Below are 25,930 nucleotides of genomic sequence, written 5' to 3' on the forward strand. Positions count from 1 at the left end.
AAGGTTAAGCTAAGGCCACATAGTCTAGTGAATAATAGAGTTCAAGTGTATACCAATTTGGTTACAGAGCCTACACTCTTAACTATTCTTTTGTATTGTCTCTTAAAACTACATGGCCTGGGCTTCCCTGGTGGCGCAGTGGTTGAGAGTCTGCCTGCCGATGCAGGGGACACGGGTTCGTGCCCTGGTCTGGGAAGATCCCACATGCCGCGGAGCGGCTGGGCCCGTGAGCCATGGCCGCTGAGCCTGCGCGTCCGGAGCCTGTGCTCCGCAGCGGGAGAGGCCACAACAGTGAGAGGCCCGCGTACCGCACATGGCCTTACGATTTGTTATATTTTTGAATCTTATGATTTAGTATGGTAGTATGTGCATGGATATAACCCATGGGATTTTTTTTTTTTTAAAGCTTGCCAGGTGTCCTTAGTGTTGGCTTGTATTTATATTTTATTTGTAGATTTATTTTTAAATTCCTAAGAGTGAATAATTTTTGTTTAGCTTCCACTTGAAAGGCTGGTTGTTAATGCCTTAATTTTAGCCTGTTAACTGCATTTGTAGTATTATTCCATAAATTTTGTATGTTATAAAAGTTCTGCCTGGACTTTCAGCGAGAAATGTATATGACCAAATGATAACCAATAAACTTTATAATTTAAATGAGTGGTATCAAGAGGAAATATAGGAATTTGCCATTGGGTTTTCTCTGCTTAGAAGCTATCATTTAGGCATGTAGCCTTAGGAAAGATAACACGTTTTAAATGTTTTTATTCTCAATGGGGAACTAATACTGTGTCTAGGTTGAGCATACATTAGATATTTATATCACATGTATCACATAAATATATTTAAGTACAATTCTAAAATTAAAAAAAAAATTTTTTTTTCTGGCTACCAAATAGGTGTGAGATGCTGTAGATCAGTGGTCCCCAACCTTTTTGGCATCAGGGACCATTTTCTTGGAAGACAGTCTTTCCATGGATGGGGGTGGGGTGGGGGAGGATGGTTTCGGGTTGATTCAAGCACGTTACATTTATCGTGCACTTTATTTCTATTATTATTACATTGTAATATATAAATTATACAACTCACCATAATGCAGAATCAGTGGGAGCCCTGAGCTTGTTTTCACTTGCCACTCACTGATAGGGGTTTTTTTGGTTGTTGTTGTTATTTATCTATTTATTTATTTATTTTTGGCTGCACGTGGACTTTCTTTAGTTGCGGTGAGCAGGGGCTACTCTTCGTTGCGGTGTGCAGGCTTCTCATTGTTTTTGTTTTTTGTTTTTTTTTTAATGTCTTTCTTTCTTTCTTTATTGGCTGCCTTGGGTCTTCATTGCAGTGCGCAGGCCTCTCATTGCGGTGGCTTCTCTTGTTGCAGAGCATGGGCTCTAGGCACGCGGGCTTCAGTAGTTGTGGCACGTGGGCTCAGTAGTTGTGGCTCATGGGCTCTAGAGTGCAGGCTCAGTAGTTGTGGTGCATGGGCTCAGTTGTTCTGCGGCATGTGGGATCTTCCCAGACCAGGGCTCGAACCTGTGTCCCCTGCATTGGCAGGCAGATTCTTAACCACTGCGCCACCAGGGAAGTCCCACTGATAGGGTTTTGATATGAGTCTGCAAGCAATTGATTTATTATGGTCTCTGTGCAGTCAAACTCTCTGCTAATGATACTCTGTATTTGCAGCCGCTGCCCAGTGCTAGCATTACTGCCTCAGCTCCACCTCAGATCATCAGGCATAGATTCGCATAAGAAGTGCACAGCCTCGATCCCTTGCATGTACACTTCACAGTAGGGTTAGCGCTTCTATGAGAATCTAATGCTGCTGCTGATCTGACAGGAGGTGGAGCTCAGGTGGTAATGCGAGCGATGGGGAGCGGCTGTAAACACAGATGAAGCTTCACTTGCTTGCCCACTGCTCACCTCCTGCTGTGCGGCCTGGTTTCTAACAGGCCACGGTACTGGTCCGAGGCCTGGGGGTTGGGGACCCCTGCTGTAGATGATACAAGAATAGATGTCACAGATCTCTGTCCTATAGAAATAAGACACACATGAAAAAATGAGATAAATACCAGTTCAGTACAATAACACTGTACATCATGAATGGACAAATAAATCTTATAGGAATTCTGAGAAAAGGAGGAAACTTTTCAACTAGTAGTTTGGGAAGGGTTGTTGGGAGAGGAGAGAACTGAGCTGGTCTTATAGGATAGGTTGAATTTCCTTAAGTGGAGTGAAGAGGGTATGTGAACAAAAGCTTAGACATGAGGAGGGACACATTGAGCTTAGAGAACAGGAAGAATTCAGCCATGGCTAGAGTAGAGTGTTAGGAAGATTAAGATTTAGAGAAATTTTCAAAAATTAGTTTGGGCCAGACTGTAGAAGACCTTGAATTCCAGGAGTAGGAATTTGGATTTCTTAAGAAGTTTGGAGTTGAGGGGAGAAAAAATGCTTTGGGTATATGATACTTAATTCTTGAGTTACTGCTTATGTGATGGACATCACTTAATAAGTTATCTTCTTGACTTAAAATGCTAGATATTTTTAGTTGTTGGGAAAAAGAAATACCGGAGAGCTTGCTTTCTTGGTTGTTAGTCAAATCCAGTGCTTAAAATTAGCTTGTTAGCATCATCTCAGACTTCCTGGTTGGAAGAATTTTGTATCACATAGCAAATACTTGACAGTTGTCTGTTTTTAGAGATGGCAAATCAGGATTTTGCACTGATGGTTAATTTTGTTTATAAATTTCCACCTACTGTAAATTTATGCCCTTATTTACAGGCACACTAAAACTTGGTCTTGTTTTAAAGCTCTGGCTTATCTTGGCCCCACTATCGCATTAGCCCAGCAGCTGTGGGCTGCATTGTTTAACCTGCTGAACTCCATGCTCTTTCTTTATAAAATTGGAAAACTGTCTCTCTCCCAGGAGTGGGGAGGTTGTTCAGTGAGATAAGACAGTTTAAAGAGAATGCTGTAATGTTTGGCACACTATGGAACTATATATTGAGTAAATTTTCTCTCCCTCCTTTCTGACTTTGGAATGGTAGTGAATAGAGGCTTATTGTTTCTTAATTTAAATATAGACTCATGTAACAAAACTTATAAAGAAGTTTGGAAGGCAGTTACTTTTGTAAAGTCTGACTTCGTTGTATAATAACTTGAATTTTTAAAAATGTTGATATGTCAAGAGAACTTACTGACAATTTAAAAAAGATAAATTTGCAGTTGTTTAATTAGAATCTCCATAAAAAGTCAGAACTATTAAAGGACTAAAGTGTTTCTCCCAGGTTATTTCATGAGCTGAAAGCATACTCAGACTGTGGCATTGAAAGGAAATGAAGTCCAGGAGAAATATTCTGAATCAACTGTTTTCTGCATCATGTTGTTAAGGAAATGCAGTTAAACTTTTTTCTAACTTGACATTTTTTTTTCTTTCGTTGTTAATCTATGAGTGTTAATGTATGTATAGATTTGTGTAACTCCCACCACAATCAGGAAGCAGAATAGTTCCATCACCCCTCAAAACTCCCTTGTGCTATCTGTTTCTTTAGGGTCACATTCTCTCCCTAACCCCTGGTAACCACTGGTTTGTTTTCCATTTCTTCCCTTACGGATGTATTAGTGAACACTGTCAAATGATAAATATCTTATCAAATATGATAAAATATGAGAAATATCATGTAAGAATGTATACGAAAGTGCTTGGCATATAGAGGCACCAGGACTTAATAAAAATCAGTGTCATATGTAATATTAGGTCAGTAGGTAAAGCTTAACTGGACTCTTCTTTTGAGTTAACTTTGCATAATACTTGATAGCTTTTTACTCCTTACTCAGAGGCTTTTAGGCTTATTTTTGAAAGGCTTTTTGTTCCACATGGTCTTGACTGCTGGAAGTCTCTGTGTTATCTTCTAACCTCATGTTCCTCATAAGAAACAGTGGGAAATGGTATCGACCTTGAAGGGTTGTTACAGTGATTAAATGTGATGACATATATAAACATACATCTATAAATATAAATACAGTTTTACACCACATGCACACGTGTGTGTGTGTGTGTATGTACATATCTATGTATGTGACCTGACCCACAGTAGGCGTTCTACCAATTAAAAATATATTTTATAAATAATATAGTTTACAGAACTTCGGAATAGCTTGGCAAAGGAATATCATGTCCTCTTGTTATCAGGATTCTTACCCACCCGTCCATCCTCCCCAAAGCTTCTGGAATGGGAAGGTTGATCCTCAAAATATCACCTTTTTGTCTTAATAATTTTTATAAGTTTTTTTCAGAAATTTATCACCAATTTCTCTGTTTTGCATTGGAGGGGAGAATACTAAGTCTGTTTAACTTTATCTTAATATTTCAGGGTTCATATCACATTATAGCCATTTCATAAAATGTGAGTTTTGAAATTGATGATTGGGGCATATGGGCTGAATCTTTGCTAACCCCAGGGCTTCCTTTTGAACATGTATTCCTAAGCTTCCACTATAGTAGTGTTTTTTTCTGGCCACTTTAATCTTTTACTTAAAAGTAAAGTACTCAGTATTCGATATATATAACATCCTAGGCAGCGGGATATAATTGCTTTCCTGCAAATTTAATTATTTAATCAAATACAGAAGCAGGTTTAGAATTTTTTGTTCTTGTCCACAAATCATCACCTACACGCTATCAGTGTGTTTTGTCTCATTATTAGTGTTCAACATATTAATAGAATCAGTAAATTACAAGATTAGAAAGAACCTTTAAAATCTTCTAGTCAGTTAGTTCTTAATTCTGTCTAACCCAAGGCCCCTTTTCATAATAAATATTTTGCAACGCTCTCTTTAGCGTCCAGAAGTGAAATTCATAGTTAATGAACATTTTTACCTACTTAATTAAAATAAACCATTTTAATTACCTAACTGTAATATGAAGGAAAAATAAAATCATTGAAAATATGAGATATGATTATGCTAGAAGACAAAACCACCCAAAACAAAGAACAACCCAACAGATTTCTAAAATGCTCCTAGGGGGTGGGCTGCCCCGTGGAGAGCCATGAGTTTTCTCATTTCATAAGTAAAGAAAGTAAGGGGTGGGTGTAAAAGGGCAGAAGAGGGTGTGTTGGGTGAGACTTGGTATTACTTTCTCAGAATTACACAAGTGTTGTTAGTAGTAGAGCTTGGACAGGAACTCCAGGTTTTGTGATCTGCCCTGCTGCTCTTGTTATTTAGTGCTTCTGAAGCTACCCTGGATTCTGAAGGAATCCAACTGGCAATGAGTCCAGGGATGCTACTTTAAGTAATCAGTAGGTACAAAATCTTGCTTTTTCTGAACACCTACCTGTGCGATGTCCCACATTGTCCCCAGCTACTGTCTCCACCTGCCCAGTCCCCATCTCCTCCTCTTCTATCCCTCAGTAAGCACACAAACGAAAAATCAAAACAAAACTTTTCTAGTTTAGCCCCACTACTATTACTAATCAAGGAAGTCTTCTAGGAGAGCATAGAGCCCTCGTTAGATGCTTCCAAAGCTTTTATTACAGTATCACTCTTATTTGAATTTTTGATTTCCTTGCTTGATTGTAGGTTCCATGAGAAGTTTGTAGTCTACCCTATGCGCTTGTGTTGAAGGTGAAAGTATTATTTCCAAAATATAGTAATACTGACACTCAGTGAAGATATGCTGTGTTTATCTTCCAGTCTCAACCCTCTCTGATATTCTGGTGTTTCCAGAGGTGCTTGGAATAGAACCCAATATAAAGCACCCCCAGCACTAGTCCAACTTCCTTTTTACTTTCATCCCATTAACTCCCTTAATTTCTTGGAGGAAACATTGTCCCCCGTAACTTTTAGACTGTTGCTTCTGAATTTTACCAGTTATGAAGAATTCTGTCTTAGCTTAACTTTTGATACTTTTGACTTTAGCCTTATACACTGAATTCTTTTCTTAATAAAGATTCCAGGTAATCAAGATCAAAGATCAATTAATGAAGAACTAATACTTCTGTGGTGTTTTGTTAAACATGTGAAAGACATTTTACTCTTTTGTAAATAGTTTTGTTTTAGGTAGAGTGTAATTTACTCTCCTGTGTAGCTGTCTGACTTTGTACTTTTTTCCTCTTGTATTTTTGGACTTCATGTTTTTGCTTAAGTACAACAATTCCATTTCTCATTGTTGACTTCCTGAATATGTGTGGTGAAACTTTCTTTGCATTCAGCAGCCATGCCTCATTAATTTAAACCTGGCTTTGCTTTGTTGGTCTTATGGTCACTTTGTTTCTTCTTTATCTTAATGTGTTGTCAACCATACTTCTCACAACCCCATTTCAGTGCTGCTAACTTAGGGTGCTCATGTTAGTAAATACCTATCACTTTGATACTATTTTGGAGACTCTGGGTGTTTTTCTCCGACCCATCCATGGATTCCTCTTTCTTTTGTAGTCTGGCATTCGTGCTATACAAATATAACATGGTTTAATAGGAAAGAGCACAGGCTTAGGAGTTAAATGGATGCAAGTTTAAATCCTAGCTCTGTGACCTGTCAGCTGTATAGTCTGGGAATATTTGAATGCTTCTGAGGTCACTTTCTTCAGCTGTAAGATGGGTGTACTTTTACCCATTTTTCAGAGTTGTGAGATTAGGAGTATTGTATGTAAAGTACTTTATACAGTCTTTCTTTCTCTCCCATGTCTCTTAACAGTCTCTGAAAAGAAAGGCAGAGTAAACTAGAGGGAGACAGACTGAGAATGAGAAGTCCTGGCCAGCTCTGCCCTTCTGTCTCAAAAATTATGTGTTTGTGATGGACTTTATGTGTAGATCACCCGAGGAGTAAGCAAACCACCAGGCAGTCTCACTGAATCTGGGTCTTTATTGCCTCATCTGGAATATGAAGGGTTTGCCTGGGCCACTGGTTTCAAATGATGTCTTTAACATCCCTTAGGACAGAGAGGTCTAGGCAAAGGAGGAGCTGGGGCTGGGGCTGGGGCCAGTAGAGCTCTTCTCTGGTTCTGTTTTACATATGAGACTTCTTGGTGAGATTTTTGAATGAAGGATTCAAAAAGTTTGCAAACTGGTAGACTAAATTATCTCTAAAGCCCCTTTCAATTCTGAGTTTCCATGATAGGTGATTTTATAGACAGTGTGGTTTTTAAATTGAACTTTCAGATATGTCTTTCATAATACTTTATGCATTATACTGTAACTGTGCCCTCAGTGTAGAAAGCCAAACTCTTGATAGCGGTTGTTTGCAGCAAAGTAAGCGTTTATTGCAGGGTACCAAGCAAAGGGAATGGGAGACAAGTCTCAGATCCACTCCCTTGTGTTAAACATCTCAACATCATCAAACACTCAAACATCTTTGAGTTAGGGATGTTTTAATGGGGATGAACAAAGAAACTGGGATTAATCATCATCTTGTGACATTTCTTAAGTGTGGTTTTGGGGGTCAGGATGTCTCTGATGTATGATTCTCTGGCCAGGTGTTCTCATCTGTAGAAACAACCTGAGTGTACATTAATGATGATACCTACAACAGCCATTTTAGTACATTAATGGTGTTATCGACGACAGCAGTCTTAGTCATCTAACTCTGGGTGATTAGTGTTCAGTTAGCACAGGATTGAGGTCAGGGGGAACAAGAAAGGGATTGAGGTCAGGGGAGACAAGCAAGTGAATACAATTTTGGATAGAGAGATTAATCATAAACTTGTTAGGGGAACTTAGTTTTAGGGGGGCTTGGTTTCAATACTATTCTGAAAACTACCTCCTCTTGTCTATCAAATAGAGTAGTTACATTTGTAACCCGTGTCCCCTGCATCGGCAGGCGGACTCTCAACCACTGTGCCACCAGGGAAGCCCTGTAAATAACTTTTAAAGTCCTATAAATATCAGTTGCCATTCTTAAGTCTTCATGAGCTTTTGTGACCAAATGAAATCTTTTTATTGGCATTCTTACTAATTTCTCCACCTATGTTTTTATTTACTAATGGTAAGAAAATGCTACATGAAACACTTTAAAATACATGGAAAGAGTTCTAGGATTATTTTCCATCCGTTATTTATTTTGATTTTTGCAAGTTTAGGAGGAATAAAGGTCACAAAAGTAAAGTTTTAATAGCAAAGCAGATATTCCAGATATTAACGCTGTTATTATTTGCATAAAATACACTTTTACACATGAACCAAAACTCAGTCATTGTCTTTCAGAATAAGTCAGAAAAAAACATTTTGTACGTTTGTAGCATTCACCCAGAAATCCATGATGTTTATGAATAAAAGCAGTTAATGGATTTCAGTCTGAAATACTTTGAATCAAAAATTATTTGATTTCATTCATATTGTCAGGTATTAAATAAAAATAACATTTCAGATATTTTTAAGACAAGGCCTACTACAAATAAATACAAATAAAATAATTATGGTCTGTAATATTTCTGCCTTTGCCTACAACACTTGGTTGGTTTTTCTGACTTCTTGAAGTTTTTTTCTAGAATAGTGGCTGTATATGATTTATCCTTGGTTCTGCCTCCTTGTCTAGATACTTGTGTTTCATGAAAGAAAATTACGTAGTGTAGTTTCTTAAGAGTTAACGTCTCTAGGATTCCTTTTAACAGAAGACCATTTTAGGCTGTGGTTCAACTATTTCTCTACATCAGTAGTGTCTAACTTTCTTTGAGTTACAAACCCCTCTGATAAAAGTTAGGGATTCTCTCCACAGGGGAAAATATGTATATATATTATATGTATATTATATATATACATATATTTATAAATAACTTAGCCTGCAATTTTAGGGGGTTTATGAACCCTTGAATACATTCTGTGAACCTTCTATGGGTAAACTACCCTTTGCTGTGTGAAGAATAGATGGTAAATATTTTCATTTGCTTTTATCTATTATAAGAAAAAATACTATGAATGATAGTTGACTTTATTTTATTTGACAAAATGGTGGCATTTTCACTCAGTTTGTATTAATCTGTAGCTTAGAAGTCTTTTATTAAAGGTAGTGACATGACTATAGATTTTAGAAATAATGTGATCAAGTTGTTTTGTTTTGTGGTATGAAACAGGGAGAAAAACATTGTATTCCTTGTCCAGTCAAATCACTTGATAGATGTTGCCCTGTAACAGTGGTATTTTATGGCTTCCAGTGAATACCAGTAACTTATATTAGAAAAAAACCCCAAAACGATTGATTCAGAATATCAGCTTTTTCATATATGGAAAACATGGGGCCAGTATCTTTAATATTGTATAATTCACATTTTATACTTCTCATTAGTGGTTAACTCTACCTTCAATGTTTTGTTTGTGAGGCACCCTATCCAGTCCCTTAATATAAGAAATTCTGGCTCTTGATTTTTCCCTTTGAAATAAATGTTGTTGAGATTTTTAAAAAATTATGTAAAAGTAATATCCTTTGTCCACAATTTGGAAAAAAATCAACCATAGTCTCACTATGCAGGGACAGTCATTGGTAACATTTTGATGTATTTCTGTCTGGTCTTTTTTCTGTTCTGTGATTTCATTCTGTCTGCATTTTGGTCCCCTTTGTTCTCTGGCTTCACTTGTATATACTCGTTTCTAATTTCTGAGGTGGCAGTTAGCCTCACAATTTCTCTTTTCCTTCAGCATTCATGAGTTCCAGGATAGAGTTGGTTAGAGTTATTCATGTCTTGGTAATGTCCCAGCTAATTAACTGTTTTATTTTGAGATATAATTCACATACCATACAATTCAGCCATTTAAAGTGTACAAGGCACAGTGGCTTTTCGACTGTTCAGAGTTGTGTAGCCATCACCACTGTCCAATTTTAGAACTTTTTTTTTAACCCCCAAACGCACTTCATACTCATTAGCAGTCACCCCGTCCACCTGCCTTGAGCCCCAAAGAACCACTAATCTACTTTCTGTCTCTATAGATTTGCCTATTCTAGACACATAAATGAAATCATAGACTGTGTGGACTTTTGTGACTGGCTTCTTTCACCTGGCATGAGTTTTCAAAGTCCATCTGTGTTGCAGCATGTATCAAGTACTTCATTCCTTTGTTTGTTGAATGATATCCACTGATGTTTATACCACTTTTGTTTACCCACTTATCAGATGAAGGAGATTTGGGTTGTTTCCACTTTTTGACTTATGAATTGTGCTTCTGTGAACATTCCTGTATGTTTCTGTGTGGACATATATTTTTATTTCACTTAGGTATATATATCTAGGAGTGGAATTGCTGGGTTATATGGTACCCTATAGTTAACATTTTGAAGACTATAGTAAGTAATTTGAACAGGGAGGGTAGTCTCTTGAATAACAGGTAAGAGGTATAATAGAGTTATACTAACCCGTCTTTCTGAAATGATTTCATATAGTTATGTTCCACTCAGTGTGGGTGTGTGTGGTTTTAACTTCTACATCTTACAAGGAAGCCTTGTGTAATAACAGGAAATAGTTGAAATATAGTGAGTGTGCTTGCCATTTATGCAGAAAAATATTGGTGACGTTTTCATTTTTAAAAATATGCTTGCTGTTAATAATTCATATTGTTTGAAACAATTTCAGAGAAACAAAACCCAACAGAAATCCTGAGACTTTGGAAAAACTTCCTTATGCCTAACCAGTCCCTGTGCAGTGTGCATCATAAAGAATAATGTCAAGAAGTCGGCCTCTTTGTCTTTTTTGTCCTAGCTTGACAGAGTACTGTTCTTCCTCCAGGCCCAGGCCTGTTTGCATCTTGATTCCTCCTGCATGTTTTAATTGATTGCCTTAGACCTCTAGGATCCCTTTCTAATGGGAAGAACGCTGAGCTGGTAACTGGAGATGGGAGGTCTTCACCTAGTTCCAGCATCACTGGGTGTGCCACTGTGAGCAGAGTCAGGTACCTCAGCTTTTCTGCTTCTCACTTTCTTCATTTGTGTAATGAGACAGTCATCTGTGAAACCAAAAGTTGTTTAAAGCTTGGTGATTTTTTTTTAATTTACCATTTTATTTATTTTATTACAATTTTTGGCCATGTCATGCGGCTTGAGGGATCTTAATTCCCTGACCAGGGATTGAACCTGGGCCATGGCAGTGAAAGCACTGAGTCCTGCTCCCTCTCTTCTTACTTTTAAAATTCATTCTTCCCTCTCCATCTAGATGATCTGTCCTAGGAGGGCAAAGACTCTGTTAACAGTAACAAAGAATAGCCTTTGTAATACCTTGCCCGAAGATGGTTACTGTTTGCTAGTGCAAATATTGTGAGTTTTCAATGACTGCAGAATGACTCTAATTGGTCATATTCTCTGTTTAAATGAGATGTGATTGAAAAAACTTGGTAAATTTAGGTAGATATTTTAACTTTTTTCTCTCTTTTAAAGAGTATGCTTTGACTAAAGTAGACATGGGTATAGTCAGAAATGAAAATTCTGTTTTTGGTAACTTTAATAACCTTTCTGCTAGAACTTTATCCTTATGAGACTTATATATGTATATATTATTCATGGCCTCATATTTTGTATATAAGAAGAGTGTCAGTAAACTTGCTTGCCTTCTGATAGTCTGTGTACCTCCATCACTTAGTACTTTACTTAGACATTTTACTGTCTAGCTGTGTGTCTCTTGAAGGAAAAAGCAAAACATGAGCTTAAACTTCAAGTTAATGGAGGTGAGTGCTGTAAAGTAAATTGAATGGTGGTTTTGAGTGACCTTTGTTAGGCCAAGGATTCTTAAGGGTGCCAGTGTAGTTTTAGTTTATCTAGGGTGCTTTATCATTCCTATCTCAGTGTATGTTTTGAGTGGTTTTTAATTTGTCTGTAAAAATTTACTTTTAGTTTAAAGTATGGCAAAGAGTAATTTGGCTAAGAGGTATGGGTTATTTCTACCTCAGCATTTAATCATTTAAAAAATATATATTTATTCAGCTGCGGTGGGTCTTAGTTGGCGGCACGCAGGATCTTTGTTGCCATGTGTGAGATCTTCATTGCGGCACACGGGATTTAGTTCCCTGACCAGGGATTGAACCCAGCCCCGAGTATTGGGAGTGCGGAGTCTTAACCGCTGGACCACCAGAGAAGTCCCCATTTAATCATTTTTACGCTGATTATGGGATCATGGAACAACTGGCATTAGTAAGCTGACTCTTTTGGCTGTGCCTAAGCTGCTGCTTTTTTCCTTTCTCTTTCCCTCCCTCCCTTTTTTTCCTTCCTGTTTTCCTTTTACTATGTAAGTGGAAATGTTCTCTTTTTAAAACGTTATATCAATAGAAAGGTCTATTCCTTTTTGACCACCATCCTTAGTTGCAGCCTCTTCTGTCTTCACTTAAGCAACCATAATAACATTGGCATGTATCATTCTAGACAGATTTATGTGTATTTACATTTATTTATATAAGCCATATAGCATAGGGTTTTTTGGGGGGGAATGTGGTCCCCCCTTCCAAAAATGGTATCATATTCTTTTTCACTTAGCAATACCTCTTGGAGAGCTGTTCATTTTAAAAATATAGCTCATTCTTTCCAGCTGGGTAGTATTTCATAATGCTGAAAGTACCACGGTTTATTTAGCCCTTCCCTCATCAGTGGACATCCACCTTTCCGATTTTTGTTGTTGTCATTACAGACAAGGCTACAATGAAACATCTTTGTACTTACAATTGAGTATTTCTCGGGGGTAGATACTGAGAAAGCATTCCTGATGTTAGGCGTTCAAAATTATAATAGCTACTTATCTGTTTGCCCCCTAAAGTTTATACTCCCCTCCAGCTATGAAGACAAAGATACTACCAAATGATTTTTAGAATATCAAAGGCAAGACTTAGACGTTTTTGTCAGTCTTTGAGAAGAAATGGTGTTTTGTTGTTTCACTTTTGCATTTTCCAGAAAATAGTGAGGTTGAACTTTGTTTATTGGCTTGACCATTTGTATTTTCTTCCTATAAACTGCATATATTGAATTGGATTACTTATAAAGTATCCAGTTTAAATGATAACTTTGGGGGTAAATATTGTTGAAATATACATATAGAAAAGTGCATAAACCACAAATGTACAGCTCAGTGAATTTTCATAAAGTGAATACGCCATGTGTAACGAGCATCCAAATAAGAAACAGAGTGTTGTCAAAGCCCTCGAAGCCCCCTGGTGCCCCTTGCAGTTACTCTTCTTGCTCTGCACCTCCCAGGATAACTGTTATCCTTCTAATATTATAAATTAGTTTCTATGCTTTTGAATGTTAGATAAATAGAATTATACAGTATATACTCTCTGCTTCTTTCTCAGTATTAACTTTTGAATACATTTTAAGTAAAAGAATTGTATCAGTGTAGAGATCTGTGAATATTTATACAGATAATTTCTTCTCTCACTAAACTTCAATAGATAAGTAGTATCATTTTATATAACCCCAAATGTCTGTATACAGTTCTAAGAACTCAGGGTAGACTCCCCCACCAGGGAATTAACAGACTTGTTTACTGAATTCCAGTTGATAGTTGAAAGTTCTTTCTTCATTTTTGGGTAGAGCTAAGGTTTGACCGTATTCTGCTCTTTAGCTGTCCTGTTGTGTTTTGTCAGAATTTGTAAACTGGTTTTATTTCTTCTGAGTGCTCTGTAACTAGAATGCTGCTTAACCTTTTACTTTCTTTTTGTATCTGGGAAAGTGTTACTCTGTCGTGCTGCTTCAGGAAGAATGAAACCATATAGTTTGTCCCTTTCCTGTTACTGTCTGTTGGTTTCCCAAACAGGTGCCAGAGCACCTTTAAACATTTTCCTTTTAGCTTCCCCTGGTTGCATTATAAGTGCTTAATTGATAAGCAGAGGTGTTTTAAGTTCTGTCTTTTTGGTTTATTTTTTGTTACTTGTTTCTTTTGGCGATTTGCTTATAAAGTAGTATACTTTTTTGTCTTCAGAATACCTAGAACATAAACTGTTAAATACAAATTTCTAGTGGTTTCCTGACACTATGCTTTAGTAGAGACCTAGTTTCTTTTTTTTTTAATTAGTAAAATCTGTAAACATAAATAAGGTCACTATAGGTGACAATGTTTAAATTTATTTATTTGTTTATATTTGGCTGCTTTGGGTCTTTGTTGCTGTGCACAGGCTTTCTCTAGTTGTGGTGAGTGGGGACTACTCTTCGTTGCGGTACCCGGGCTTCTCACTGTGGTGGCTTCTCTTGTTGTGGAGCACGGGCTCTAGGCGCACGGGTGTCAGTAGTTGCGGTTTGCGGGCTCAGTAGTTGTGGTTCACGGGCTTAGTTGCTCCGCGGCATGTGGGATCTTCATGGATCAGGGATCCAACCCGTGTCCCCTGCATTCGCAGGGGGATTCTTAACCACTGGGCCACAGGGAAGTCCCAAATTTATTTTTAATTAATAGTCTGCTTCCTAAAAGAATTTAAAGTGATTTACAATGAAAGACATATGGCAATAATGCCAATAAGAATAAAAATATAAGATTGTAAGAGGAGAAACAGATAATAATAACCATAATCTTTGCTTCTAAAATTGGATGTTAAATTTAGCTTTGAGCCTCTGTCTTTCGGGACTTGAAAGGAAAACAAATACAGTTGTCACTGGGGAATAAAGAAGCACACCATTTCATCAGTCGACAGATGTGTTTATGTTATTAAATTCCAAAAAATGAAGACATGTTCATTAAAATCAGGTCATGCAAATTAACATGCATCCAGGGATTTAAAAATGTATTGGTGGATTTAAAAGAAATTAATCAGCTTATAAACATTTCACTTATGTTTGCGAAAAAACTAAATCAGTGCAATTGTATAAGTGAAGTATTCACCTAGTTTACAAAATTAGAACGTAAAGAGCATTTGCTTAAACTATTTAAATAGTTAACAGTTAATTTCTTTCAGTTTGTGGAATAATCTCAGTAATCAGGCTATGATTGTTTTAGCTGACTGTTAAAACATTTTCATTTTCATTGTGAAGCGATATTTTGCAATAACTATTATTATATATCTTATATATGCAGTGATTGACATTAGTGGTCACGCTCTCATCTTATGTATTTGATTTTGTCACTTGAATCAGGATCGACATGTTGCTTATTTATTTTGGAGCAGTCTTAGAAAAATTATAAACTTGTCCCATTTATTTGTCTCCACTGATTCCCAAGGACTGCTTTTTCTGGCAGAGTATTTGATTAGGGATTATAACAGAGAGAGATCATCCTAACCTGAATTAATGTGTTCTTAAAATTTTTATAATTAAGATATCTTTAATTGTAAATTGTATGTTTATTCTTTGTAAAATTAGGTAATATAGAAATACATGAATTAACAAGTGAAAGCTGTGTTTTTTCCATTTCTACCTTTGGATGGTAATCCCTAAAACCGTTTTTGTTGCTGTTGCTAATGTAGCATATAATTAGAAGAGTGTATGATATACAGTGTATGTGCAGATTGGCAAAAATTGCCGCTGATAGAATAGTCCAAAAGTCATTGTTGGTGAACATATAAATAGCCACCATACTTAAGAAATAGAATATTACCAGTACCTTCAGAAGCCTCCTGTGTGCCCCACCACGACAGCTAGTATCCTTTTATGTTGATTGTTCTTTTACTTTAAAATTTTACCTATCTATGTATCTCTATACAATTTATTTATTTATTTATTGAGAACTTGAGAAGTCGGCGTAATCTATCAAACACTGCCATCAAACACTGCTGCCATCAGATAGATGAAGGCTTCTACAGGTACAGAGTCTCTGGGTGATAGTCAGACCTCAGCTTCCCAGAGGATTCACCAGATAGATCCTTTTTTAGGGGAAGGCAGTGGGCAGGTTCATGCATAAATAAGTCCTGGAAAACTACTGTGGAGGGCTCACCACAGTCAGGACTCTGCAGGTGTTGACTCTCGGGTAGGAATAATGCTTCTAAATTCACCATGCCCTCCCACCACCTCTCAGGAGTAGGTCAGAGCAGAGTACTTAGGATAGATAAAATGAGTGTCATCAGCTGATCTGGCAGCTGTGTATGGAAGAGAGAACAGGAATTTTACTAGCACATGTTCAAGAAGCCAAGTACAGATTAGAATCTGTGCCAGCTTTACCTGGGCATTCTGTTCTTGGCTCAGAAAAAGATGGTTTGTTTAGCAGCAAGGATTTTGATGATACAGCTTTCAAAGAGTCTTTCTCTTGAGTCACCCTCCCCCAGTTTGTTTAGATTGGATGCCTTCTCTGTTTTATGCATGACTGTCACCCTGGGATCTCCCTTCATGATCATTTTGGAGGTTCTCACATGTGTTGGATCTCTTGTTTCCTGTATTTCAAGTCTCCCTCAGTCTTGTTTACTCTTTTGTTTTAGCAGAAGCCGTTTTCCAATAGCTTCTTGAAAAAAGATTGTATGGGAGGTAACTTTGAGACCTTGCCATAGTGTTTTTACTATCCTTACACTTGATTGAAAGAGTGACTGGATGGAATAATTTTCTTGAGAATTTTGTAGGCATTGTTCTGTTTTCATCTTGCTTCTGGTATTGAGGCCGAGTCCAAATCCAGTCTAATTTTTGATCCTTTACATGTGACCCATTTTCATCCCCTCCAGAGGTTTTGTAGAATGTCCATCATTTCCTGTGTTCGGAAAGTTACAGCGACGTGCCCTGGTGAGCATTTGTTTTCATCCATTATCCTAGCTTTCAGTAGGCTCTGTTAATGTGGAGTGTCATGTCCTCCTGTTCTGGGGAGTTTCTATGAATTATTTTGTTGCTGACTTCCTCCCCTCCAGTTTCTCACTACTTTCTTTTTGAGGCTTATACGATTTGCCTATGAGACCTCTGTCTTGGTCCTCCAATATTCTTTCTACTTTCCATCTCTTCATCTTCTGCTTGACTTTTGGGGGGATTTCTTCAGCTTTATTGTCTAACTCTTCTGTTGAGTGTTTCATTTTTGCTAATGTTTTTACTAAACATTTGCTGTGTTTTAAACTTACAGTAGCTCTCATTCTCTGAATATTTCCATTCTTCATTTTATTTAAAATTTTTTTCCCCACAAGTACCTACCAGATGCAGTATTTCTTGTCTTTCTGAAAATGTTAAAGAAGTTTTTTTCTCCCTGAATAGTTTCTTTCAAGTATACTTTTTTCTATTTGTTTTGGTATCTAATGTCATGTTAAAGTGTTTTCCTCAGATGTCTCATAATCTACACACAGTAAAAAATAGGGGACTTACAAAGAAGCTTGCATACTGGTGAGGGTTATATGAACTTTGGGCTTCACTGCAGGGTGATTAGGTGGAATTTTTATTACAGCTAATAAAAAGGGAACCACCAGTGTTTCTATATTTTCGTCTTTCCTCATGGTCTGGTCAGACTCCTCAGAGAAGTGTGCTCCAGTAAGTCAGCATAGAGCTGTGCTATTCATATTCAATACAGTAGCCACGTGTGGCTATTTAAATTTTTTATTTGTTTTTTGTTTTGTCTTGTTTTATTTATTTATTTTACATCTTTATTGGAGTATAATTGCTTTACAATGGTGTGTTAGTTTCTGCTTTATAACAAAGTGAATCAGTTATACATATACATATGTTCCCTTATCTCTTCCCTCTTGGGTCTCCCTCCCTCCCACCCTCCCTATCCCACCCCTCCAGGTGGTCACAAAGCACAGAGCTGATCTCTCTGTGCTCTGCGGCTGCTTCCCACTAGCTGTTTTACGTTTGGTAGTGTGTATGTCCATGCCTCTCTCCCGCTTTGTCACAGCTTACCCTTCCCCCTCCCCATATCCTCAAGTCCATTCTCTAGTAGGTCTGTGTCTTTATTCCTGTCTTACCCCTAGGTTCTTCATGACATTTTTTTTCTTAAATTCCATATATATGTGTTAGCATACGGTATTTGTCTTTCTCTTTCTGACTTACTTCACTCTGTATGACAGACTCTAGGTCTATCCACCTCATTACAAATAGCTCAATTTCATTTCGTTTTATGGCTGAGTAATATTCCATTGTATATATGTGCCACATCTTCTTTATCCATTCATCCGATGATGGACACTTAGGTTGTTTCCATCTCCTGGCTATTGTAAATAGAGCTGCAGTGAACATGGTGGTACATGACTCTTTTTGAATTATGGTTTTCTCAGGGTATATGCCCAGTAGTGGGATTGCTGGGTCATATGGTAGTTCTGTTTTTAGTTTTTTAAGGAACCTCCATACTGTTCTCCATAGTGGCTGTACCAGTTCACATTCCCACCAGCAGTCCAAGAGTGTTCCCTTTTCTCCACACCCTCTCCAGCATTTAAATTTAAATACCATTAAATTAATAATTCAGTTTTCCAGTTGAACTAGCCAAATTTCAAGGGCTCAGTGGCCACATGTAGTTAATGGCAGCCATGTTGGACAGCACAGCTATTGAACATTTCCATCATTGCAGAAAGGTTTATTGGAGTGCACTGGACTAGGACTAAAATCTTGTTGCAGTCATTTGAAAGGTCAGTGAGGGAGGACTTTGTGGGGTCTCAGCATTCACGATTCAGTAGGTATATGGTTACTTAACCCCACAGAGCAGTTACTGCCCTCAGCTGTGTGTCCCCACAGCCCAGAAACTCTGTTTTACTTTCTCCAGATAAGACAAAGGCTGAAACAATATGCTTAACTCTTCATATTACTTTTATAACTCAGTATTTACTTTTTGGCCTTTAAGTCTTACTGGTCCCAGTTCTGGATTCTCCATTGCATTTTCCAGGAATGCCCCTGGTAATAGGTCTTTTTTTTTTTTTTTTTTTTTTTTTTTTTGCTGTACGCGGGCCGCCCACTGTTGTGGCCTCTCCCATTGCGGAGCACAGGCTCCGGACGTGCAGGCTCAGCGGCCATGGTTCACGGGCCCAGCCGCTCCGCGGCATGTGGGATCTTCCCGGACCGGGGCACGAACCCGTGTCCCCTGCATCGGCAGGCGGACTCTCAACCACCGCGCCACCAGGGAAGCCCGGTAATAGGTTCTTTATCTCACCTCTCTCAGTATAAACAGTGTTAGGGACTTTTCATTAAGTGAACCAAGTCCCATAGTTCTTCACCTGTAAATACCATTGATATAATTAATATATTATTTTTGAGGCTTTTGTTTAAATTGGAGGAGAGTGTTTTGTAAAGTGACTATTTTAGGACACATTTGACATTATCAAGGTTTATAGCAAGGTCTTTTTTTTTGCGGTATGCGGGCCTCTCACTGTTGTGGCCTCTCCCGTTGCGGAGCACAGGCTCCGGACGCGCAGGCTCAGCTGCCATGGCTCACGGGCCCAGCCGCTCTGCGGCATGTGGGATCTTCCCGGACCGGGGCACGAACCCGTGTCCCCTGCATCGGCCGGCGGACTCTCAACCACTGTGCCACCAGGGAAGCCCTATAGCAAGGTCTTTTGATAATAAAACCTCCAATTTATAAATCCACTATGGTACATGTGCGGTAAGTAGAACAGAGTAAAGCCCCATTGAGATTAGGATACTGGATAGTTGGTCAGATTATTACTACCTAAATGATTTGTGTTTTTTTTTTTTTTGCGGCATGCGGACCCCTCACTGCTGCGGCCCGTCCCGCCGCGGAGCACAGGCTCCGGACGCGCAGGCCCAGCGGCCATGGCCCACGGGCCCAGCCGCTCCACGGCCTGCAGGATCCTCCCGGACCGGGGCACGAACCCGTGTCCCCTGCATTGGCAGGCAGACTCCCAACCACTGTGCCACCAGGGAACCCCTGATTTGTTTTTTTGGCACTAGTTTTGCAATATTCCAATTTCAACATTAGTTTCATCAAAGTTACAGATTACTTACATGTCATGAACCTTTGGGTTGTTCATGAATATGAATCTGTAGGTGTTAAGTATGTAAATACCGAGAGCCTTTTGTAAAGTGCTTGGCAAATATTAGGTGCTCAAAATTTGAGGGAATTGTTCCTGACTTCCTCACCTGTGAGCATCCTGGTTAAGTGGCGTGGTCACGATCATCAGGCTGTTGAGAGGTGGAACTGGATCAGGTGCTCCTGGTTCACAGACTTCTTTGATACCAGCATCTGTCAATGCTGGATTTTTGCTGACAGTCTCATGCACCGTTTTAGAGGGCAGAGAAGCTCTTTGCTCTTAATCAGTATACAGGTTGGTTTTATTGAGTCCAGGCTTATCTACACCATGTCACTTTTGACATTTATTCTAAAACATGAGTCATACGCCTTAGGTTTTTTCCCACCCACGGTGACATGCTCAAGGTGGTATTCTTGTCTATCCTGCCCTGGGTGTGTGCACTTTGTCTTTAGGACCAGGGTCTTCTTGATTTCTTGCAGCTCCCCGATGTGTACCCTATACCTCATTAATACGTAATGAGTTACAGTTCCTTGTTTAAGCCATGCTGTTTCAAATTTCTGTGACTCTACATGTTCTTTTTGTTTGTTTTTTGTTTTAAATTTATTTATTTATTTGTTTTTATTTTTGGCTGTGTTGGGTCTTCGTTGCTGTGCGCCGGCCTTCTCTAGTTGCAGCTAGCTGGGGCTACTCTTCGTTGTGGTGCACGGGCTTCTCATTGTCGTGGCTTCTCTTATTGCGGAGCATGGGCTCTAGGCACGCGGGCTTCAGTAGTTGTGGCATGTGGGCTCTAGAGCGCAGGCTTAGTAGTTGTGGAGCACCGGCTTAGTTGCTCTGCGGCATGTGGGATCTTCCCGGACCAGGGTTTGAACCCATGTCTCCTGCATTGGCAGGCGGATTCTTAACCACTGTGCCACCAGGGAAGCCCTACATGTTTTTTTTTATTGTCTGGAGTAATCTCTCCTCTCCCGCAATTTCTGATCCTCTAAGTGTCTAACAGCTTCTTTAATCCCTTTTAGCAGAGCTCATCTTGCCTTGGTTTGACCTATCCTTAACACCTGTTACATACCTCTATTACAGTATGTATCATACCAAACAGCAGTCGTTCCTTAGCACACTTAGCTTCCCTCCTAGACTATGAGAGCAGTGCTTGTTAATACTTGAATTGTTATGTGAATTTAAAAACTAAGGAAATTTTATGAAGTAAAACGTCTTTCCTTCCTGAGCAAGGAACTGTAAGTATCCCTAATAGATTCCCTTAATCCTTGTCAGGGAGTATCCTCCTACATTGTCATACTCTAGGAATAATATATGCAACTGAATAAGAGTCCAGGTGGGCTCTGTTTTGGTTCCTGCCTTTGCTTGGCATTGTAGTCATTGGAACCACAGATGGTTAGACAAGGGCAAGCATCAGAATCAGAATCAGATTATGAGCTAGGAAGTTAGTGGGTAAGAGATCTTAACTCATTGTTAAGGGACAGTGGTCTTAAGGGGAAAAGTTCCTGGGTTACACTGAAGTAGGCATAGCTTTTTAAGAAGATCTACAGTTTAGTTCTATGTATCTGTACTTGGCAATAAAATGGCTATGCCATTTTAAAACTATGATTATTTCTGTTCCAAATGGCTTTTATTTTTTGAGAACACTATCAGTATTATACAAAGAATGCACAGAAATATTAAATTACAGTGTTTGTGATTACCTTTGCAGTGATGTGGCCCTTACTTTAAAGGATTTTAAAAGATTAGGTGGTTCATTTACCAGTTATTTAACCAGATTTCTTTCCAGCAGAAGCTGGCAACCCCCATCCTCAGCTCTCCCCAAGTTTTTGTATGCTATATGTTAAGTACTAGGGAGTGTTAAGAAAAGACGTTAGATTTCCTCACTAACTTCCTATAAACTTCACTAACATTCAGAATAATTTTTGCATGAGATATTAAAAATTTGGTTTAGATTTATGACATCTTGATTTTGTATAGTGTTTAAAGTGTGTGTGTTTAATTACAAAAGAAGTATGTGCTTGAAAAAGAACATAATGTTGAATTTTAGACTGAGCATGGACTCTGACACCAAATTACCTGGATTCAAATCCCAGCTCTGCCATTTACTAGCTGTATAATTTTGAGCATATTACTTAACCACTTTGTGCCTCAGTATCCTTATATATAAAGTGTGGGGTAATGAAAATATCTACACCACGGGATTATTGTATTAAACAGGTTCACACATTTAAAGTATATGAAACAGTGCCTGGTGTATTCTAAAAGCTTGACATAGTTTAGATGTCATTATAATTGAAATAATCCAGATGTGTAGAATTCCCCAGATCATAAGAGCTTAATGAATATTCTATCAGATTTCATCTCACATAGCATAATCTTTTTAATTTAGTTCTTAATCTGCATACAGTAAAAATCAGTAAATATACGTTTTGTGAGCTTCAACAAATGCATAGTCTTGTAACCATCACTGCAATTGGGAAATAGAACAGTTTCCTCAACCCCTAAAACTTCCCTTGTGCTGCCCCTTCACAGTCAAACACTCCCCCTACCCCTAACCTTTTGACAACCACTGATCTGTTCCCTCCGTATAGTTTTGCCTTTTCCAGAATGTCATATAAATGAAAACATACAGTTAAAAAGAAATCATGCCTTTTGAGCCTGGCTTCCTTCACTCAGCATAATGCATTTGACGTTAACCCCAGATGTTGTATGTATCAGTCATATGTTTTTTCACTGCTGAGTAGTATTCTTTTCTATGGATATATTAGAATGTGTTTATCCCCTCACCCGTGACTGACATTTGGGTTGTTTCTAGTTTTTTGCAATTATGAATAATCCTGCTGAAAACAATTGTGTGCAGGTTTGTGTGTCAACGTAAGTTTTCAATTTGTCCTGGATATTCAGTAGTGGGATTGCTGGGTTATATCATAAATGTACATTTAATATTTTAAGAAACTGTAAAGCTGTTTTCCAAAGTGGCCATACCATTTTGCGTTCCCACCAGCAACACGTGTGAGTTCTGGTTGCTCTGCATCCTTACCAGCACTTGGTTTAGCCAGTTTTTGGTTTTTTAAAATTTTATTTATTCTAAATAAGCGTGTAGTAGCATAATTCTTAACCAAGTTTTCTATCAAATCCTTGAGACTTGGAAGAAGAGAGAGAACAGGGCTAGATTAAATGCAGAGTTCATAAGGAGGGGCTGGAGAGACTGTTAGGTTTGTAAGAGCTTGGTATGTCTGTCATGTTCACTGTTGTATCCCCAAATAACTGGCACTGGGCCTGACACACAGTAGGAATCTCTTTGCATGTTTATTGAATCACTGTACACATGATTGAGAGGTTAGGGAAGAAACAGGAGTAGGATGGAAAAGTCATTTTAGATGAGACTTGGTTTGAGTAATCCCAGTATATTCACGTGACGCATCTCTTAACTCTTCTGGTCCTTAGCTTCATCACTGTAAATTGAAAAGATTCTGTTAGATGATACCTAAGCTCCTTTAACTATAATTTTTTTCCTTTTAATGACATCGAATGAGAAGTAGTTCAGTAAGTGAGGAAGAAGCATGTCAGAGCCTTTGATGGGGAAGTAGTTGTATATGGATGTAATGTGAAGTATAGCCCTTCAGGGAGTTGAGGGGTGAGTATCTAAACAGAGCTAGCTAACGACAGAAACGAACAGTAGATTTAAAAAAAGGTAGTTACAGGGGGGGTTTCAAATCGAGTAGTAGCATTGCAGGGATATTTTGGGGGCAGGGGTTATGAAAGGAAATAGGGGTTGAGAATACTAAATTTAGCAGCTCTTTTTAAATTATTACTTTAGACTGGAGAGAGGTGGCCTATAGTGTCTTTTAATGCAAAGAGGAGGAGCTGAGCCTCAGAGAAAGCAAAGCCAAGGCTGTGTAGCACTACAGACCATCCTGGGCCCAGTGTGAGCAAATTGTTTGGCTGCTGTTTTCCAGTGTGCTTTTTCTGCGCCCTCACTGCCTCAGCCCGCTTCTTAGAAGTTCCGATCTAGAGTTTAGCAGAAAGCCAGTTCTCAGCAGATACTTGTTCTGTTTGTACTTTGAAGGATTTTGTGTATAACACTGTCAAGTATTGGTAGAGATTTAAAAATATACCAAATATGCAGAAAAACGTGATTCGGCGTAAGAGACTTGACCTGTTTTGTTTGTCTGACTGACATTTTTTAAAGCACCATGACATTTGAAATTTTATTTCTTTTTCCTGTTGTGATTCTTTTCAAATATTCAGAGGTCTTAATTGCTGAAATACCTTTTTAAAAAAAATTTATTTTACTTATTTTATTTTTGGCTGCGCTGGGTCTTCATTGCTGCACGCGGGCTTTCTCTAATTGCGGCAAGCAGGGTCTCCTCTTTGTTGCAGTGCGCGGGCTTCTCATTGTGGTGGCTTCTCTTGTTGCGGAGCATGGGCTCTAGGTGCACTGGCTTCAGTAGTAGTTCTGGCACGCAGGCTCAGTAGTAGTGGTGCATGGGCTTAGTTGCTCCGTGGCATGTGGGATCTTCCTGGACCAGGGCTCGAACCTGTGTCCCCCGCGTTGGCAGGTGGACTCCTAACCACTGTGCAACCAGGGAAGCCCTGAAATACCTTTTTTTAATATATAAATTTTAAGGCCATTATTGTTTTCATGGTTTTAATGTTTCCCACGGTTTTATTATCCTGAAGTAAACCATGTTTTTGCTCTAATAGAGTTTAGGTTGTAAAATCAAATGTTTGATTATTCATTTTAGACTGTGCTTCCAACAGTTTATTTTTAAAACATCAATATTTTGTTCATCTGGTTATGAGGACCCTCAAAAGTAATCCATTGGCAAATAATTAAGAAAGTGAGTGAGGAGTCTGACTTCTACTTAACCTTTCAGCTCATAAAGACCAAATGCCCAAAGATACTACTTTTAGGTTCTAATGTAAAGAATTAATATTTCTAGATTTAACAAATTCTTTTTTAGTGCACTCTGTAAAATTGCCATCACTTTCAGGCACAGCCACCCTTAGGAAGCTGTTCTGCAGTTCTTAGTCCATTAAATCTACTTGTTAGACCTGTAGGTCATGTAAGAGATAAAAAAAAACGAACTCTGGAATATTTTAAAATTTTGCGTTGGATAACGTCTTGGAAAAGAAAATATACAGTTTTATGTTAATACTGATAAGCAGAACAAAAAGCAAGGCTTTTTAAACAGCTTTTTTCTTTTTTGGGGGAAGTCAGTTGAGAGTATCTCTTTTTTTTCTTTATTTCAATTTAAAAAAAAAGAGAAAAGTTGATTTATAATGTGTTAGTTTCTGCTATACAGCAGAGTGATTCAGTTATACATATATGTATTCTTTTTCATATTCTTTTCCATTATGGTTTATTACAGAATATTGAATTTAATTCCCTGTGCTATACAGCAAGACGTTGTTTACCTTGTTGTTGTACTGCTAATCCAAAACTCCTACCGCTTCCCTCCCCCACCCCCTTTCCCCTTTGGTAAACATAAGTTTGTTTTCTATGACTGAGTCTGTTTCTGTTTCATAAATAAGTTCATTTGTGTCATATTTTAGATTCCATGTATAAGTGATAGCATATGGTATTTGTCTTTCTCTTTCTGATTTACTTCACTTAGTATGATAATCTCTAGGTCCATCCATGTTGCTGTAAATGGCATTATTTCATTACTTTTTATGGCTGAGTAGTACTCCATTTTGTATATATAACTCATCTTCTTTGTCTGTTCATCTGTCAGTGGACATTTAGGTTGCTTCTGTGTCTTGACTGTTGTAAATAGTACTACTGTGAACACTGAGGTGCACATATCTTTTCGGATTTTGGTTTTCTCTGGATAAATGCCCAGGAGTGGGATTGCTTGATCATATGGTAGCTCTATTTTTAGTTTTTGAAGGAACCTCCATACTGTTTTCCATGATGGCTGCACCAATTTACATTCCCACCAACAGTGTAGGAAGGTTCTGTTTTCTCCACACGCTCTCCAGCATTTGTTTCAGTGGCCATTCTGACCAGTGTGAGGTACCTCATTGTAGTTTTGATTTGTATTTCTCTAATAATTAGTGATGTTGAGCATCTTTTCATGTGCCTATTGAGAATCTGTATGTCTTCTTTGGAGAAGTATTTATTTAGGTTTTCTGCCCATTTTTTGATTGGGTTGTTTTTTTGTTATTGAAT

At 38.3% G+C, this 25,930-nt stretch overlaps 1 protein-coding gene across 2 annotated transcripts in view; it reads left to right on the top strand.

The window, feature by feature from the left end:
• LCLAT1 (lysocardiolipin acyltransferase 1) overlaps positions 1-25,930 on the top strand; it is a 203,761-nt gene that overhangs the window by 34,822 nt on the left and 143,009 nt on the right. The window lies entirely within an intron of this gene.

This window comes from Leucopleurus acutus (assembly GCF_964270905.1).
Source record: "Leucopleurus acutus genome assembly, chromosome: 12".
NCBI lineage: Eukaryota > Metazoa > Chordata > Mammalia > Artiodactyla > Delphinidae > Leucopleurus > Leucopleurus acutus.